The sequence below is a fragment of the Anopheles stephensi genome, chromosome 2 (genome assembly GCF_013141755.1).
Source record: "Anopheles stephensi strain Indian chromosome 2, UCI_ANSTEP_V1.0, whole genome shotgun sequence".
Classification (NCBI taxonomy): domain Eukaryota; kingdom Metazoa; phylum Arthropoda; class Insecta; order Diptera; family Culicidae; genus Anopheles; species Anopheles stephensi.
This window is the reverse complement of record NC_050202.1, coordinates 38,514,213-38,533,207: the sequence shown is the minus strand read 5'-3', so window position 1 is coordinate 38,533,207 and position 18,995 is coordinate 38,514,213. Positions and strand designations below refer to the sequence as shown.

The 18,995-nt window shown below is 38.5% G+C and overlaps 1 protein-coding gene across 2 annotated transcripts in view; it reads right to left on the bottom strand.

Annotated features, from left to right (window-relative positions):
* LOC118507742 (homeotic protein ultrabithorax-like) overlaps window positions 1–18,995 on the bottom strand; it is a 216,772-nt gene that overhangs the window by 183,215 nt on the left and 14,562 nt on the right. For both annotated transcript variants that reach the window (XR_004905700.1, XR_004905702.1), the window contains exon 2: window positions 11,043–11,078. The gene's annotated coding sequence lies outside the window, so the exon portion shown is untranslated. The remainder of the gene's footprint in view (window positions 1–11,042; window positions 11,079–18,995) is intronic.

The following is an 18,995-nucleotide window of genomic DNA, read 5'->3' as shown; positions in this document are numbered from 1 at the left end:
ATACACTGTGTTTATTTTTGCCGGCCACACAAACATGAACTAAGCTGCAGTATTTTTAGCGATAGGGATATTAACCTCTTCCAATCGAAAGTTGAAGAATAAGTCACAACAAAAAAGTCGATCCCAACCATTGTCAAACCGGTTTTCTCTTGCGGCGAATCGCCACGCGGGGGGTTATTTGACTATTAGCTCGACCCAAAAAGATTTTTAAATAAGCAAGTAATCTAATAAAATTGATGTCGGAATCCGTCTACACATGTGCGATGCAATGCGTTATCAGATTAACACACGAGATAAACTGCATTCTATTGTAGTACAGCGTGAGACCGAAGGGTAGAGCGAATTCGGGAGAGTAAGTAAGCACGCACCTTTCCACTAGTGCTTTAACGAACGGACGCGGTCAAAATGCGGTTTCTTAGGCCATCGTATTCAGCCAAAGATATTTCAACTATCTCTTAAGCGAAGAGCAACTGTTTGTTGTCTCGGGAGTAACGAAACGCCAGCCATCTATCTCACTAACACTAGCTCAGTGTTTGGTAAGAGTGTGTGCGTGTGTGCGTTGACTCCGCCTTTCTACCAACACTATCACAGCTGTTTCCCCTCCCGATGGATCAGTGTGAGTGGCTTGAGGTAGTGTTAGTTCACAATCTCCGCCGTGAGCTGCTGCCCTCTCGTGGTCGGAGTCAGAACTTGTTACGTGGAAGAAGAGCAGCACAAGTATATAAGCGAAACGTAAGTCTTGTTAGATTTTCCTATTCCCATCCATGCTTCTATACCACGCAATTAATGGGAAAGATACATGCTGGCCACAGAAAAGTGCAAACCATTTTTTTACATAAACTTAACTGCTAGCCCGCCAAGGAATCTATAAGTTTGCTCATGTTTCGATATGTTTAGTAGTTTAAAGAACTATCGCACCACAATGTACCATACCATAGGGAAATATCTTTCTCATATCATTTGTTTGATATCTTCAAGAGATGGTACACCAACCAAAAGCAACTGACTATCAGACACGCAAATAAACACATAAATAAACATATTTAAGGCCCAACGTTCTAAAATTGTCAACCGTGTGGCTATATATGTTTTTCTTTTTTCTCTACGCTCTCGCGTGTATTTATGTGACGTGCGTAAATACTGAACCGAAAATCAGTGAAACGCTGGCCCACAGGAGACGAACACTCTGAACACATTTCTTGTCGCATATGTTTCTTGGGTTTCTTCTTCTTCTACAATTCAATAACAAGTGTAGACAAAAGAGACACGAGAACACTGATGCGATGCTGACGGAATGTGATATGCGTTGCGATGCCAAAATAAATTAGTCTAATGAATGTTATAGTTGCCTCCCATCTCGCAGGAAATGTTTTCTATCAATCGCACTCAACATCAGTGCAGTAAGAATCCAGTTGGAATGTGATCTTTATTCTAATATGGCCGATAGCACTGGTATCAATGTAAATCGGTTGGTCAGAAAATCTTACCACTTTCCAATTTTATTTTCTTGAGTTTTTCGTCTCCTAAAAAGTAGTAGCATGGCAAGCTTGCAGCTCATGCAAACGACTTTCCTTTTCTTATAACTTTCAGGAATTGTTTGTTACACGTTCCAAACTGTTCAACTGGAGTCATGGAACGGTATATATATATATAATGTATCAAAACCACAAGTAGCATTTGAATCATTGTAATCATCCAAGCAGATGCGAAAATAATATTTTGGTTGAGGTCGGAAGCAAAGCAGACGACCCATTATAATTGTTTTGTCGCACATGGTGATGAAAGAATAAATCATTTGATCCGATCATTTGAACGTCGTAAACGACTTTTACGACTCTTATTATAAATACAGCAGTTTGGCTACCGTAAAACCTTCTGAATAAAGCCATAACAAGCTATGTTTTGATTTGAAAACGATTATCGCCATCATCTACAACATTTCATCGGGAAAATGTTGATGCTTATTAATAAATTCATTAACACCTAGTATTACAACAACTTTTGCCTGTGCTTCCTATACGTATGCGTACGATGATTACAAGCAAATTTTTGTTTGTATTATATTTACAAGTGTTTTACTGTTACCGCATATTTCTACCGTGTAAAGGTTAACCCGTTTAAAAACATGCATGCCTTTGCACATACTCACACACACACACACACACACACACACACACACATACTGGTTGATACGAGGTCTTCTTCATACATTCCACCAAACCCTTGATAGTGGGTCGCTCATATAATTATCTTATCTTTAGAGCTTCATAAATCTGTCATACTCATTAACTAAGTTATTTACGGCTTTCGTGTGCAGTTGGATGCGCTATTTCATTTTCTCATCATGCATCATCAGCCATAATATACTTTTGGATTAAATAAACAACAAACTTCAATACCTATGCGTTAAATCCGTTACTGCAACGACAGCGAAGCGCAAAAAACAAGTTTTAGTAGTGTCGTTTTTTGGCCACGCCGCTGAGGAAACCAAATTTGATGCATACATATCACAAACAACCCCATCCGGTACAGTTTATAGAAAAACTCATCTCATCACGATTTATAAGTTGGTAGAAATTATAACAAAACATATTTCTGAGATATGCACGAGGTATCGACTTGCATATCGCTGACAACATAAGCGTTATTTTACAAGCCCATACGCTGATACGCGCTCCATATCTATGCTGTATCATGAAACGTGCCCAATATTTGTTAATTTATCATATTGTCTTTTCATTTTTCATTAAAGTTTGGATTTCTTTCGTTAACTGTTTTTAAGTCGTTGTTTCTATCCTTCCATCAGGGATTCCACTTTTTTCACCTCTTAATTTTAAGTCACCATTTGAAACATTTATTCAGATGTAGCTTTCGTTAGAGTAGAACTAAAGGCGTCTTTCTTTCCATGCTACCTATTTTATTTACGCTTCTGCTTTGACCTTAATTATTTTTAAGTTTCCTTTGTTTCACAGATCTTTCTATGCTACATAAAACGTAACCAAAGAAGAGCGATACAAACACCACCACAAAGAAATTTTAAAATTGTCATCAGTCATCTTTTTGATCTTCTTTTTTGCATTTAAACTGTTTATAAAATTAGCATCTAAAGCTTTATCTTTCATGCGAGCATTATGATCATCACCTGGTTATGCACTAGTACCGCTGAATTTTGTCAACATTTTTGTGTGATTTTACGGACCACAAAGCACGGGTTCTGCGAATGTCAAACAACAAACCAAAAAATCGGTTCACTGATATGCCTCGTTGTGGGTGAGGCGCAGTCTTCTAATTTGTCAAATCATCTTGATTTCAACATCCATTTACTCTTCTCAAACCATTTTAATCAACTTTCTTTCTACCTCACCATTGTTCCCACACCAACACGAAAGCAAAACAACTTTATGGACCTATCTAGCCGTTCGCATCAGCACCCACCATTATAAACGGACTGTGTGTATGAAAATGTATAGGCCTACTTGCGCCTGTGGAGGTCTGGTTCTGACTACCAGCCCGGTTCACGTATAATCATTAAGGCTCTGTCACCGCAAGCACTGGTTGCAACGTGGCACGAATTCACTTAATTTATTCGCTTGTGAATATTTTCATCCATTTTTCTTCCTTATTCTAATTAAAACCAATGCCATCGACGCCGACACCAATCTTGCCGATTGGGAGATTGTTCATCATCGGACCATGCCTATGATATACAAATGAACGTTCCTTCCCCAGTCTTTCAAAGTTTGTGGCTGAATTGTTCCATTGCTAGGGAGCTAGCACCAGTTTAGCCTGACGAAAAGGTCAGCAAATTAAGAAAATAATGATCCACCAGTTCAGTCACTGTGCCCAACTTGGGGAAACAACGGATGAAAGGCAAAGGCAGAAAAGCAACACAATTTATTTCAACGCAAGGTATAAGCAAAGAAACTGCAGAGGAAAATAGGTCTTGGTATCAATTTACAAACGTTAACCCGGTGGTACATACTACTTTTACCAAGCATTCCGAATAGCTGAACAAAGTAGGCGGCTGGCAGGAGGAGGACTGTTTTTCTCGATATGAAAAGATTGATGATTCCGACTCGTTCGTTCAAGCGCGTTTGCCCCAAATCAATTACAGCAAGAATCCAAATGTATGGCTACCGTTAGGTTAGCCTTTTTCTTTGTCATGGAAGCCACGTGAATATTTTTTATTAATGTTTGTTGATGTACGGATAATACTAGCCGGCTCACGCATATATTTTGTTTACTTTCAATATTGTATAAAAGTTTTCAGAGCCACAACTCCCTATTGTCTAATCCTACTTCTACAATCAAAATGTTTCCTGTTTGAAATACCTATTTTTCAGGATATACTTATTGTAGTATTGACAAATGAGCACAACAGAACTTAAAAAGAAAATATAAAATACCCCGAAATAGCGAGCTAATGTAATATACCTGAAGTTATTTTATTCTAATATTTTAGCTTTGTTTACGTACCTTCAAAATATACACAGTACTACAGTAGAAACAGGCTTACAAATAATTTATCAACGCTTCTTCATTTCAATGATGCTCACGCTACCAGCGGTAGCTATTATAAACTTTCATTAAAACTAACTTTCACAAACCCCTCACACATTAAAAGTTACACCATTGCTGCTTTCAACCAATGAAAGCTACACCTGATGTTATCAAACGCCTTTCGTTGTCTCGCTTTAAAACGATTCTTTCTGTTCGAAAAACACAAGTACCGTGGGCTTCAGCATCCGCTGCAGAGCAAACAATGTAGTAGTATACATCCAGGTATGCAATGAAAGTTTTTGGGATTGTAAAAGGCAACCAACGGAAGGATATCAAAGAATTTCTCGCTTGAAAGAGCCTGCTCCACAACACACACCAAAGATGGATACTCCTTCGTGGACTTGCAGATGTGTGTCCCTACGCCGGATAGTTGATGAAGCCAATAGGTACGTCGGAATTGGAAGGGAGGGAATAATGCACGAACGCCGCGCGGTTTTGCCTTCACCGAAAGATAGATGGCTCCGGCTTACTGTGTTTGATGCTCCCGGTTGGTTAGACTGCCATCCGGTAAAGGATGCAAAAAACGACGAGAAGTATAATTCATAGGACGCAGGATTTACCCCAGGAGATTACCCTAGATGACGTTGCCCTTGTTTGGCAAGAGCAAACAGAACGCTATACTGCCACAAGCACTGGTGCACGTCCCCGGCAGTCACTGAAGATGGAAAAATCTTCTACACTACACATTTTCCATTCCTTTCGAACCTTTGCCATGGTTCGGACTTTTCACTTGGTTGCATCGTGTGTCGTTGGTACGGTTGAAGGATAGCAGAAGGCACCAGCAAAGGGCGCAGTCCGAGGATCCATCCGAGGAGTGGTAACCAATTTATTCCTCCGAAAACCCCGTTCAGGCTCTGCCATCATCCTCATGGGGAACTTTATTTACTATTCATATAATTTTTCTTCCCCGGAAGGCAACCCTCGCACGAGTGAGGCTGGGCTAAGGTGAAAACAAAAAACCTCTCGATGCGCTGGTCATTTTTCTTCTTCATCAAGAAAAACTGTTTTGCGTGTACTATTTTGAATGAATTATTAAAACTTCCATCAGAAATCCTACTTCAATGTAGTGCAGGACGAGCACGACACTGCCTTCATTTTGGGCCACATCCAAAGCACATTACAAAGTGCAGAAGGGAGGTATATTCGAACCTAAACAAACAAACAAACAAACAAACGATTCTAAGCTTGGAGGTGGAAAATGGTCGTGCAGATCGACTTATTACATTAAACAAAACTTATCTTGTACTCTGTTTCAACTCGACACAGATCAAACATAAATAAATATCTAGTGGAATTTTCCTACTGCTGAACATTGAAAGCTGTGAAATGAAAACAAACAGAATGTCCAACGAAGATCCCTGTAATATCAATAACTAATAGGAAACTGCTTGCAACTGTTGGAATACTGGTAATATTTTGTGTTGAAGATTACGTTGAGTTCATTTAATATATTAACTCGACGGAGATAGTTTGAGACGTCATAGTGACAGTCTGAATGACCTCACCAAATTTACTAGTGCAACAGTATATTACAGCCATTTCCATCTACATCTGACTTTAGATAACAATCTGAGTATTATATAACGAACTTTTAAACTGTAAAAGCGATTCTACACTATCAAGCATGACTTTATATAACGAGTAAAACATTAATTTCATACATAGACACACGATAACTTTACATTTCTCACTTCAACTTGGACACACATATCACCGTTCGTTTATACTGTCACCAATTTTCGTCCCACTCAGTTCCGAAACATACGCTGCCCGTTAACAGCGTGGCTGTTGAGAACAAGAACCGAAATGCGCTTCGAAAATACAATTATGCATCTCTCCCTCCGACCATGCAAAAGTAAAAGTGAAAGTGAAAACGTTTAGAGAAAAAAGAATAATAGCGCTCAATCGGTCCGTTTATGGACATCCCCGAGATATAACCAGGTCGGTGGACAATTCACGTCCTCTTCTCTTTTGAACCCCGTTTACCCATTTTTTATGCGCCGTTCGGAGCAAATGTTTGTCCGTGTCCAAACCCTTTCCATGCAATAAAACAATCTCAGCGGAGGAAGTATGACGAATAGCATGCAAACTGTGTATGTATAGGAATTTCTGTCACCTCCTTACTCCCACAGCCGAACATTGGTTTACACCCAATACACCAGTGGAGAACTAGTTTCTCCTTAGTTTTGTTTCCTTATCTTTTATACACACTTTATGGTCACTCGCCTAAGAAAAACATGCCAGCGTGAATTATGATTTATGGTGGTTAAGGCTCACATGTGCTCGATACGCTTTCACGTCCCATAGAGTAGCAGCATGCCTGATTTGTTTATTTATTTGTTTGTTTCTGTATGTTCTATTTGGCACAACCAAGCGTTTTTTCTCTAATTACCCTTTGGAAAAGCTAAATAAACGTGCAATTTAGTTTGCTACTCTTAAATACTAAAATAGAACAAACATAATTCATGGATGAGACTGATGATGCTTGATTGTACATAGCTTGAGGTATCTAAGCAACAAGCGCTGTTTAAAAAAACTACACTAAGAATGCATTGCCTATTTTCAAAGAACGTCCTATTGACAACTTATAGCTATAGTATATAACAAAAGTACAACAAATGTGACAGTTTATGTACTAGTCGGCCGTGTTTCATTGTTTCTACCGAAGAGTTAATTTTTGTGTATTTTTCTATTCTTATTTAATCCTACAACAAAATCAATTGCAAAATACGAACAAATACAAACTCTCTCATTCTCGTCCGCAAAATTGTACAACAACGCAACGAGCGATATTTTTAGTCAGGTGTTTTTGCACCAGCTCTCTACCTAAAACTTGTCCTATGCTACAAATGTTCCAATTCCTATTCTTCATCGTTTCCACAGTAAAGGCAGCACAACGCATTCCCCACTTAAAGGCAAAAGACGGAAAATGCGATGCGCAAGGGGGACGAGTAAAAACTGTTTTAACGCAAAAGAAACCTTCCATCCGTGAAGGTGGTTTAGTAAAAGATCCCCAAGAACGATGGATACCCTGAAACGAACGCACCGTAATATGAAACGTGAATATTTTCGAAAATGGGAAGGAAAGTCTTTCATCGAAACGATGCATACGAAGGTAAGGAAGCCAGTGGCGCGAAACACCACGACGAAGGGTATGAGAAATAAATCGATGCCAGCAGGGCCCCATCCATATTGTATTCGCCACAAGCGAGCGAACGTTTTGCGTGCGCTGTTGCGGAGAACGGCTTAGTACATACTTCACGCCGTCCTAGCTGGGTTTTATCAAAACTTTCTCCAAAGTCAAAGGAGAACCATGAGAATGATTTAGTGCAAAATGAGATTAATCGAATCGATCAAGGATCGATCAGATTGATTAAAGGTCGGATAGATTCGCACAACAGCATGACAAAATTGGCTTTGGTTTTTTTCTTGTTTTGTTTGTTTGCACTACAACTACCATTTGAAGTTTGAATTCTACCACAGCCGACCGACAAAACAATGCTGCAAATCGCATTTCGTACAAACATTCGGTATTCATTCCACGTGCCCATTTTTCACAAAAATATAAAGTAAAATGAGAAATGCTTCTAGGGCGAGATTCTTATCACGGTAAAGCAATCAGTAGATTGAAATAAGACGGGAGACGCGAGAGAAAAACTGAAAATAAGACCACCAACGTCACCGTGAAAGGAGTGATTATTTATCGCATTGATCAGTGCACTCACTGCAGCAAAAGCAAAATATATGTGACAAACTGTTGTTTTTTACCCGTGTGTTCAGTATATTGTTATAAATGAAAGTTCAATAACAAATTGCTCTTCCAGTATATACACTACAACAACGGATAAAACCTATGTGTATATATTGCGGCGAAAACCACAATTATTAACCTCTTTGTGTGATAATTAGTACACTTAGATGTTTCCCCAACGCTTTACACAATGTTCGATACCGTGTATAAACAACAAAACCCTTTTTTGCCTTTTTATTTTTAAAGGAACTATTTCGTCAATCGAGCTGATTCGACTTTAGCAATATTCGTGGAAAAGCTTTCGTTGTTTTCATTTATTTTAGAGCTCATTCCACATTATACTGAATAAACAGCACAACCCTGCTACATTGATCAGTATTTCTTTACGTTATGCCATCAGAATGCAGCATGCTTGAGCCCAACATCGTCTAATTCCATTCAGTGCTATTCGTTAAGAAAAGGAATTCCATGACAGTTAAGCGTAGCTACCGAGTACACGGCCATCTCACAGCACAACGTATGCTTACAACACCCAACAGGAAACGAAGGAATTCCTTTTTGACAGAATGGAAAAATTATTCTTTTCATTAAGTCATCCAACCGTACCTCTAGGTAGGATTGGTCCATTCCGTTGGATGGTTTTGGTTTTTCATGACTGTGGCAGAGTTCGAAGGGAGATTACAAATAACAAACTTTAAATATTCGACTGTTGCCATGGTACATCAATTTAGCACCCCACTACCCCATCACTATGCACCCTTTTACGCCTGGATTGCAAAACTCATCCGACTCTCTCTCTCAAGAATCGTACTATTGAAACCCAAACGCGTACAAGCACAAGATAAAGTGATACGAGACGAGTTCACAAGTATAATTTAGCACAACGGCAGAATGACTTCAAATTCACTCAAACCTTTTACAAATTAACTACATGCGCTACAACCGGCCTTTTCGTCGTGTGCCGTCCTGTCAAAATTCAAATAGTACCGGCAAACCTAAGCATTTGAAGCAGTTTCTCATGTTAAAAATAGAAGTTCTATAAAATAAATCGCGATATCGCGTTTCTAATGCAATTCTTTTAAAATTTCCTCTTGTGTTCACTTCTAAAGAAGTGTACGGCTACAGCGCGTGATACAGTAAAGAGGACACTTCTAAAGAAACTTTTAATTCTTACCTTCAAATCTTTGACTTTTTTACTTGTTGTAAGAGCCTCGCATTACCGAAAGGATTTTTTAAATTTGTTTTAACATTAAGACGAATAATATATTTTGAGTTAAAATATAACATTCACTACAGTGTGTTTATTTGTACAACATTCTTTACATGCGTTACACGCAAGACGGTACGATAGGACATAGTATAGGTACAACAACAACAAAAAACACTGCTTCGAGATGCCTACAATGCTTTTTGGATAACAAAACATTTCCAACAAAGACTCCCATGCGACAATAAACTGTGTTTGCCTCTGGGAAAAAATACGCTCCACCGCGTACCAATATGCAGAACACAGCCATCTCTTTCGTTCAGAATCTTCCGCAAAGTGGAGCCCACAACGTGGAACTAGCAAACATGAGCATAAGTAGTGCGCAAGTAATCACAATTTCTACCAGATGACATTGTGAGGAAAGGAGAATGATGATGATATTTTGTTGCCAACTATGGAGCGCATTTTTTATCAATGCTGTTGTTGTGCTATGTTTCATCAGTCCTTTTTTATTATTTTCTCCTCGATCCCAATGTGATATCTTCCGCTGGCAAGCTCTTGCGTAAATGATAAGACTAGCTTCTACTTTCACTTGCACAACAAACTTTCCTGGCCTGTGCAAACAGCGTGTTTGTGTAACGAGAACTGTATCGAAACCTTAGAGTGCGAAACAAAATGCTTTTCTTTCATCTCAGTATCGCTTTTAGTCTAGATAGCGAAGAAACCAGCATTTGTTACGAGTTATGCGTTTGTGCAACTAACGAAAAACAAAACACTATTTTGCCTCTTTTTAATCATTGCGCAGCTCTCACCACGATCACATCTCATCTTAATTTAGATGGTTGGTTAAAATGGTTAACGTACCATCTAACATTCTACCTTTCACTTTCTTTGGCATTAAAAGCGCGTTGTTTCTTAGCAGGTGAACATCTCGAATCCCTTATTGACCGTGAAACTTTATAATTGACAAAGATTACAATATTATGCACATACCATTATCCTACACATGCTGCCGAGAGTATTAAACATAGAGAAATGTTTTTGTCCGTTGGTTTCTATTATCCTCTTTTCATTCTATTCCGTTACCCTAGCCATTACAGCATTGGATTAGGACACCTGACCACATCAATATGTATGTATGCACTGAGTAGTATGTACAATTATGCAAATTTTACGAACAATAGCAACATTGTATCAACAATATTTTCAGTCTGTTTCTATAACTGTCATTTACTTCGTTTCGAACAAGGTTTTGCAGTGGAAAATGTGTGTTTTAAAGTTTGCTGTTTATTAATCGGTTAACAACAATACCTGATTTAAAGCAATATTTAAGACAGTACCGAATAAAGATTATCAAATTGATAACATTGTATTTTTGTATTAAATTGGTAACATTGTGTTTTTATTTCACCACAACGCTACCGGGTATGGTAAATACTACACCTCAAAACTACCTTTTTGAACATCCGTCGGAGTTTAAACCGGGCTCGCTTTATACCGCCGGCCGTCAGTACGAAAACTTACCTTAATTCGCCAATCGCACACATCTCTTTGGTCCATCTGCAATTAAATATGAAAAATGAAATAAGATTATTACTAACCCGAGCCGCAGTTAATTTAAACCAATGTCTTAGATTCTTTTTAATTGCTTCACATAATGAGTTGATTATCATTATACAAATGAAATCGGAGAGCGGCCACCGAGGTAGCACCGTGCTACATCAAATCGCTCCATACGATGCAGCGAACGAAACCGAAATTGGGAAACCTCTTTGGAGCTGTAAGAGTGCTTTGTGAGGTGAATTGTTTTTTCTTTGCTATTGATTTCGATCGCAGTTCCAAGTTCACAGTTCCATCGTACCACGGCTCTTGGTTCCATATCTGCCAGAGCGAAAAGACACAATGGGAAATGAAATGCAGTGTTCAAAATGGGAAATCCATGTCACGAACTACGTCATTTTGTCCTGAGCCCATTTTCCACATTCCCTTGGCAAAGTAAAGAACCGACATTCGATTATTGCTGTACACCGAAACTGCGCAAGAAGGGATAGGGTGGTTTGATTACATCACTTAGCAGAGAAGCGGAGAAAAGAGAGTACGAGAAAAAAACGATACATAAGAGAGAGAGAGAGAGAGAGAGAGAAAGCAAGAGAGCAGCAGCTATTCCATACTGCAGGAGTGTGTGCGTGTCATCTTACCGTAAGCAAAATAAATATGGCCGATGACGATTTTTCTTTCAGCGGCTAGTAGTGTGCGTGTCATCGATCGAGCTTTTACAAAAGCTACAAATTCCAATCTCGAGGGGTAGGAATTCGTTAAAAACAAGCAAATACGTTGAAATATATTTCATGTTTTTCTTCAAATATTTTCACTTAAGGCTAAAATTAAAATATGTCAATAAAACCTAAATTGTCGGTAACCAATCGACTAAATTGATTTTTTTGTTAATTTTAATATCAAGATCTATTGTTTCAATACATGGATCAATATACGTTTTACCAGGTGCACAAATCACGAAAAACACTTATAAAAAAATGCTGTACTTACATATAATTCTATTTAAACTCTTTACTAAGATTATTATTATATTTAATAACATGACATTTTGGTGCTAGATTTCATTTTTATTCCACAAAAGATGAAGCCAGAAGACTTCTTCCTTCTTATAAGATTTAAAACATAATTTCCATTCGTTCTCCCACAGTGAAAAAAGCTTTATCTTAATTCCCAACTAGAACCTGTTTTCTTCTGATACACACGCATGCACACAAAACTCTGTCATGGTGTATATGGTCGATATGGTCTCTGCTACCGCCCAGAATATGTACGTAACCAACACTATTAGCAACAACAGCGTCGCCAGAAAATTGACCAATGGCAGCCGTTTGCGCGTTTGCGGGAACGAAAATAGCGAAGAGCGCATGTGCTTCTTAGGTGGAAAAGGATTTTTTTCTTCTACATCGAGCGGCCATGAACAAGGCCAATCGATGGAGCTGCCCAACTATAACGCTTGCCCGGATCGCTGCTCTTGAAGACTGCTGGCACGAACTCGATCGATAATATTCGGGACTTTATTTGACGCAATCATTACTTCTGCTGCGCCTGCTCACTTGCCACTGCTTGGTAAGAATAATTCATCGGAACTTTTGCACTTTACAAATTTTACCGAACTCGATGCCGGAATGGGCAAAACACCCCAAATAAAACGCTGAACACGGTGCAAACATTTGGCACCAGTTACTTTACAATACAATGCTTCTTTTCTTTATTTTTGACTAATTAATCTTGTTTTTTGAGATGTTTCAAACCATTCATAGCTCCAAACCTAAGCAAATAAAATTTGTCTTCCTGCTCGTGTTGCTTAAAACAGAATACCATAACCTTCTACACAAAATAGAAACTAAGGGAGTATACAATGTATTAAGTTTCTTCCAGTTGGACCAATCTTACCGTTTAGTTCGATATTCATAGCATTTCACAACCATTTACAAACTTTCGTAGTTTCAGTTTTTGTGTTTTACGAGTAATATCGAGCTGCTATTTAATCATTCATCCACCGCCTGTGCCATTGACACGGCCTACAACGAAAGCAACCCAATAAATTTATAACACTTCCAGGGCCTCCCATCTTCCGGGCTTTACCTCCATTTCAGGATACCAAGTTAAACGACCATTGCACGTGTTTTACCTTACACCCTTTTTGTGATTGTCTCCTCCACCCGAATAATGGAATTGTTTTTGTATTGTAAGGTAAGCAGATTGTTACCTTTGCTGCTGCTGCTGCCGCTGCTGCTGCTGCTGCTGGCGTATTCAGCAAATAGCGGCGGTGCGGTGCGTACTTGGCCCGAAGCATTCACGCACTCTCGTAAAAACTTCCTACCGTAAATAGCTCGTAAAAAACCCTCTCATTGCTCGGAAACAAACCATTTACGCGATGTGCCCGGTATAGGCACCGGGGTTTATCGGGCATGGAAGTACATTCCGACCCGGCGCATTTTCCGACCCTGCTACTCACGACCAGCGCCATTCACTGCAGGATTCTACACTCTAAACCAAAGGAATATACACCGATTCATTAAATTCTGCTAGCACTGATCCAGGTTGATCCCTAAGACCATGCATCCCAAAGCCTAATCCAACAACGTATTACACTACTTTTACCCATCCTGCAAGACCAAACACGCCTGTTAATAGCCGCCATTCACTACTTTATACCCATCATTTTCCCCAAACTTTAAGCAAAAGTTATTTTGAGCAAACATATTTCCATTCCAGGTGATGTCAAATAACGCCACTCTTTGAACGTTACATTTTTGTTCAAACCCAACGCTACATGGACTTGCACAAACTGACTTTTATGCATTACCAGAAATTAAAAATTGAGTCTGCTTTATTCCGTTTCACGATAGTGTTGGAACTGGCAGAACGCAGCATGATTGTGTAGGAATTTACCCTTATTGAACTAGTTCTATCGTGGTTCAATCCGTTACAAAATAGTTCTCCTTACGCTTGGACTCAGAAAAATATTTTACAATATATTGAACGCTTTATGACGGGTCCTATTTTACTAAATGGTGGTCAATTAACAGTTCGATCTTAATAGTAACTCCATACGCAAAGGCGCTATGTATGCGGTTCAAGCTTCCAGCAATGTTAAGCACATACTGTTCGGCCCTTTTAATAACAAAATAACTAGTTCTTTAAACACCATGAAAATTACAAAACATTAATTTGCGATGCCAAGCTAACCATACAATCCTTTTCGAATTTTCGTGTTTGGTTTCAATTGAGAAACTGATCAATTTACTTAATTCAATGTTTCACATGCTACCTAGTTAATGACTACTAAGTAATGAAATATTTACCATATTTCGGGAATCTTGTTTAGAGATCTTAGTCAGGGAAGGAGATGGCAGAGGAAAACCTTTATTGATTATTGTAAGGAGAATATTTCACTCGATAACGTTGGTTTATGTGCGAGAAACACGCGATTGTGCGAGGGATGTTGTTTGGATACATTTTATTGATTTTTTACATGACAGAAACTCATGGTTTTCTTCTTCTCAACCTTTGACTCTGCCCTTCCACTTCTGGCTCCCTTAAGCTGAGACGTGCCGGATAGGATTCGATACCCAGAACAGTCGTGTGGAAGGTAACCATTAGCCTTTGGGCCTACGAATCGCTACATAACTTAGAGTCATTCTATTATTTTGATCTTTTACATCTTGCAGCTTTACGTCACATCACTATATAGCTACAGCGTGTAATTATAAATACATTGATGTAATAATTTAACATAATTATTCAAATTATTAGCAGATAAGCTTATTTTATTTTTTAAGAAATATTCTTAAATTAGTTACTTATCGATCGCTTCAATTGGTGCGTGGTATAAGTTTAAGTTTTAGTAATTCACTGAATAGTATTAATTACTTACATAATTAATACGTGCTTTTGATATTGATTCGTTTATTTACTTTACAGGCCTTTTGTTATACAGAATATAACATTTAAAAACTGCGTTATCGTGCTCTTTCTGTTCTTTTGAACAGTTTCCAAATGCAACAAAAACGCCAGTTGTCACCGCAAATCTACGCCAGTTGTCACTGTTCCACAGGCTACTCTGTCGTTGTTTTTAAATTTATTCTCGTGGTTGCTCCAAATATTCCACAGTGATAAAATTCTTGCCCCTACGGATTTTTTTTCTGAGCATCCACTTTGAAAAGAGATCATCATCGCTGAACGGATGCTCAACTTCACAACCAGTAGCCGGACCAATACCAACGATTCCTAACGAAACTATGCACTTAAAACCCCACGCGAGAGTGTGGCTTGGTGGTACCGAAAAAGAAACTAAACTAGCACGATATGACCATAAATTTCCCCCTAACTCCTTTCAACGTTTGAATTCTAATCGGAGCTGGAAAATAACTCCACATGGGTGATCAATTTCCAACCCAGTAGCTAGTACAGTACATTTTCTCGACGACTGTTTATTCTTTGTTGCAATAGAAAATTCAAATATTAATCCTAGCTGAAATTTGAAGCACTTAATAGAAATGGAATCTACATCACAACTTTCGCCGGCTCTCGAAATCATATAACAGAACTAGTATTAATTTGCAATCGGTTGGCAAAGTTTTTCATGAGATTTCAGGGTTGTACAATGTTCAAGATTGTGTTGTAACACGTTGTGTATTACACGCAACGTGCAATATAGAATCATTGGCCCAAACCGGACAGATATCGGTGTACGTAATTAAACTACGTCAACAGCCATGAAACGTGGCATGGATGTACAGGCTGAAGAAAAGATGTGCTCGTGTTTTATTACCAAAAATAATTAAATAATGTAAAAAGTTTTTACGACTCATTACAGTATTTTATAACATGGGGACCAATTTATACTGAGGCTCGTCTTCCAGAAGCTTGTTGCTACTATGCGACTGTGGATTTTGTATCAAACCTGTATGCAAAAGTGGACCTCTTCTTCTTCTCATTCCACATCCTCTACATACAACTGTCATAGTGTGTGAAGTTGACACTTGGATTTATGATTGTAAGAGGTCTTTTTCGAAATAATTTATTCTACAATTCGACAAGGACCAACCATGATGTAGACTGTTTTCTCACGGAAATTTTCCATTTTCCTGGCCAAACGACAACATCCGACAAAATCCAATTTTTCGACTCATTTAACTTCACACGAAAAGTTCAGACTTCTTGCGTTCCATCGGTCGTCTATGCATGGGGCCTTCCCGGGTACCTCGTCAAAAGCGTAAAAGATGTTACTTTTCTCGCTGGCCCGAACGGAAGACCAAAGCAGCGGTTGGGTTTTCATGCATTTTCCTTTTTCATCACCATGAAGTTTATCATCATGGTCCCAGAAAGATTCGCTATAGCCGGGTGCTTCATCAAATATTCCGCTGGCATCGTAACGTTTTTTCCTCGGTGCTGATGTTCTCAATTTTACAGGCTAGCATGTGCTTCGTACTTTTCAGAAGTAGAAATGAAAAAATGACTTCGGCTATGATTTTGGTTTTGTTTTGTGTATTTTTTTTTTGTTCCTTATTTTCCGCTGCTATTTCATTTCAGTTTTGGATACTTTTTTACGATCATTGCTACACTCCTATAGGAGCAAATCTCACCGTTGGTGGTTGCCCGTTTTTGCCAAATTGATTGTCAAAGATAAAACGTTCTATACGGTATACTGTTCTGGTACGATAAATGGAACATACTGAAATTGAGGAACCTTTGAGCGATTCTCCTATGTCCCATTCCATTCGAATAGGAATACCTTTAAGAATTTAGAATTTTATTCATGCTTAAGATCCATGTTTTGAAACACTTTTCATAAACTATCTAATTTCTCCAGTATTCTTTAAAAATATATATTAAGCCAAGAGCCTAATAACCATTCTTCTTCTACTTGACTGGATGACTTCCGTGATTAGATTGTTCCCGATCTGGATAGGATTCGATTCTCGGTCCAGCCGTGTGAACATCGCAAACAATTGACGTCCGGAACGCTGGGCTAACTCTCCAGATATCGGCTAGATAAAGTTAAAGAAACCAGACACGGCATTTTATTCGAAGTTGTTTTGCCAAAGAAAAACAATAATTGCCCATTCAAATGCTGCGCATCAGATTCCTTATAATGTCATCTAAATTTAAAATTTATATTTATATGTGCCTTAATGTATAACACCTCATGCCACACCTCAAGTTAAGAATTCACAACAAATTGCCATGTTTTATTAAAAAAGAAAATTTTAAACTTACTTTATACAAAACCCTCGTGCTTTAACTATAACAAACCTAACCTCAACTAGGTATGACTGACAACGATTGCTCTGTGTAATCATCGTTTACTAGCAACAAATTTATTTTAATGTCATTAAGTATATATTGGGTATTTGTGCTACATTTTGTTACATAAATCTAGTAAGTTTACATATGCTAGACATGATCTAGTGGATTGTTCAATTGAATGATTTTTGTCGAGGCACCTGTTCATGAACGTGCCGCTCCGTATCTGTTTACAGCTCCCAACCATCCTGCCAGTTTTTCGCTAGATTTTTTTATTTATATACGCTTAAGACGATAGTCCCTGCACAACCGAGCAGGCCCGGGATATGGCAAATAACTAGGAGGAAATGCCTAGTTAATTTTCTTTCATTGTTTCTTTTTGTGAATTTAATTCACAGTCACCACATGCGGTGGTGTCAATACGGCATCGGACCGTAATACTTAATAAATAAATAAATAAAATAAAACTCTTAAGACGATCAACAAGAATCATCACTTGTTAGTAACACGACCCGTCTGTGTCATATATATGAGGGGTACATCAATAATATATATTATTGAAACATGATAGAAGAAGGGAGAGAATATTTGAGAAAATAAACCAGTTGAATGACAAAAGTACAAACTTCCTTCTCTCATGACATTCAACAACCTTCCTCACACACTCTTACGTCATCTAGTTCATGAACGGAACTAATTACCGAACCATGCTACGGTAATATTCATATATGAATACCTATACGGATACACAAACGAAGGCCTTCTATCATTGTGAACCAAGGTTAAAACTTGAGCTAGATATGGAAAGATCAAGGACTTGCCAGTTAACGGTAACCAATAATTGCTTTTGGGTTGAAACAACACAAAATGAAAGTGAAAGGTACGGCAAACCCAAACGATGCCATCAAGCACAAGAAAGAGTTAAATGCAGAGCGGAAAACTCAGGAATCAGTACGGAAACCGAAAAAAGAACGATAAGCTATTAATGCGGGTCAAAGATTGAAACACCATCAACCGTTGGCCTTTACCATAACCATTAAGGGGTTGGCTGAAGATGCGCAAGGTCTTGTAGGTTTCTCGTCCACAACGATAGCACGTGGGTCCAGACAACGGTAATTTTTTGTTACTCAATTTATGACGGGGTGAGATAGTTTTCCTACACTGCATAAATCTATTAGCAAACCTGTGTTGCTTACAATGAGTTACCGAAAGACCTTGCCGTCGCACAAAGCTACTTTGTTACAATATATTTGTCAATTTCTGTTTGAGTCTATTAAACATCAATACACAACACAAATGTCAAATACTGACGTTGCAGACTTTTTTTTTAAAGATTATTACAATATAATTTAATTTTGATATAAACATTAAAGTTTACTAGTTTGAAGGGTTTCCTAGTACCTTTGAGAATGTTTATTTTGCATTACAGACAATCCTCAATTTACCGTTGGATCGAGATCTGTCTAATTCTAATTTTACTTATTTGACACACATACAAACTTTTAAATGTCCTCCAATGTTATACAAGGGCGGTCCGGTGGCCGAGGCGACAACGGCACCGGTCTTCACACGGCAGGACCGAGGCTTAAATCCCATCCAGACCGCCTTCCCATACGTAAGGCTGACCACTTTGCTACGGGTAAAACTAAGTCACAGAAAGCCAGAAAT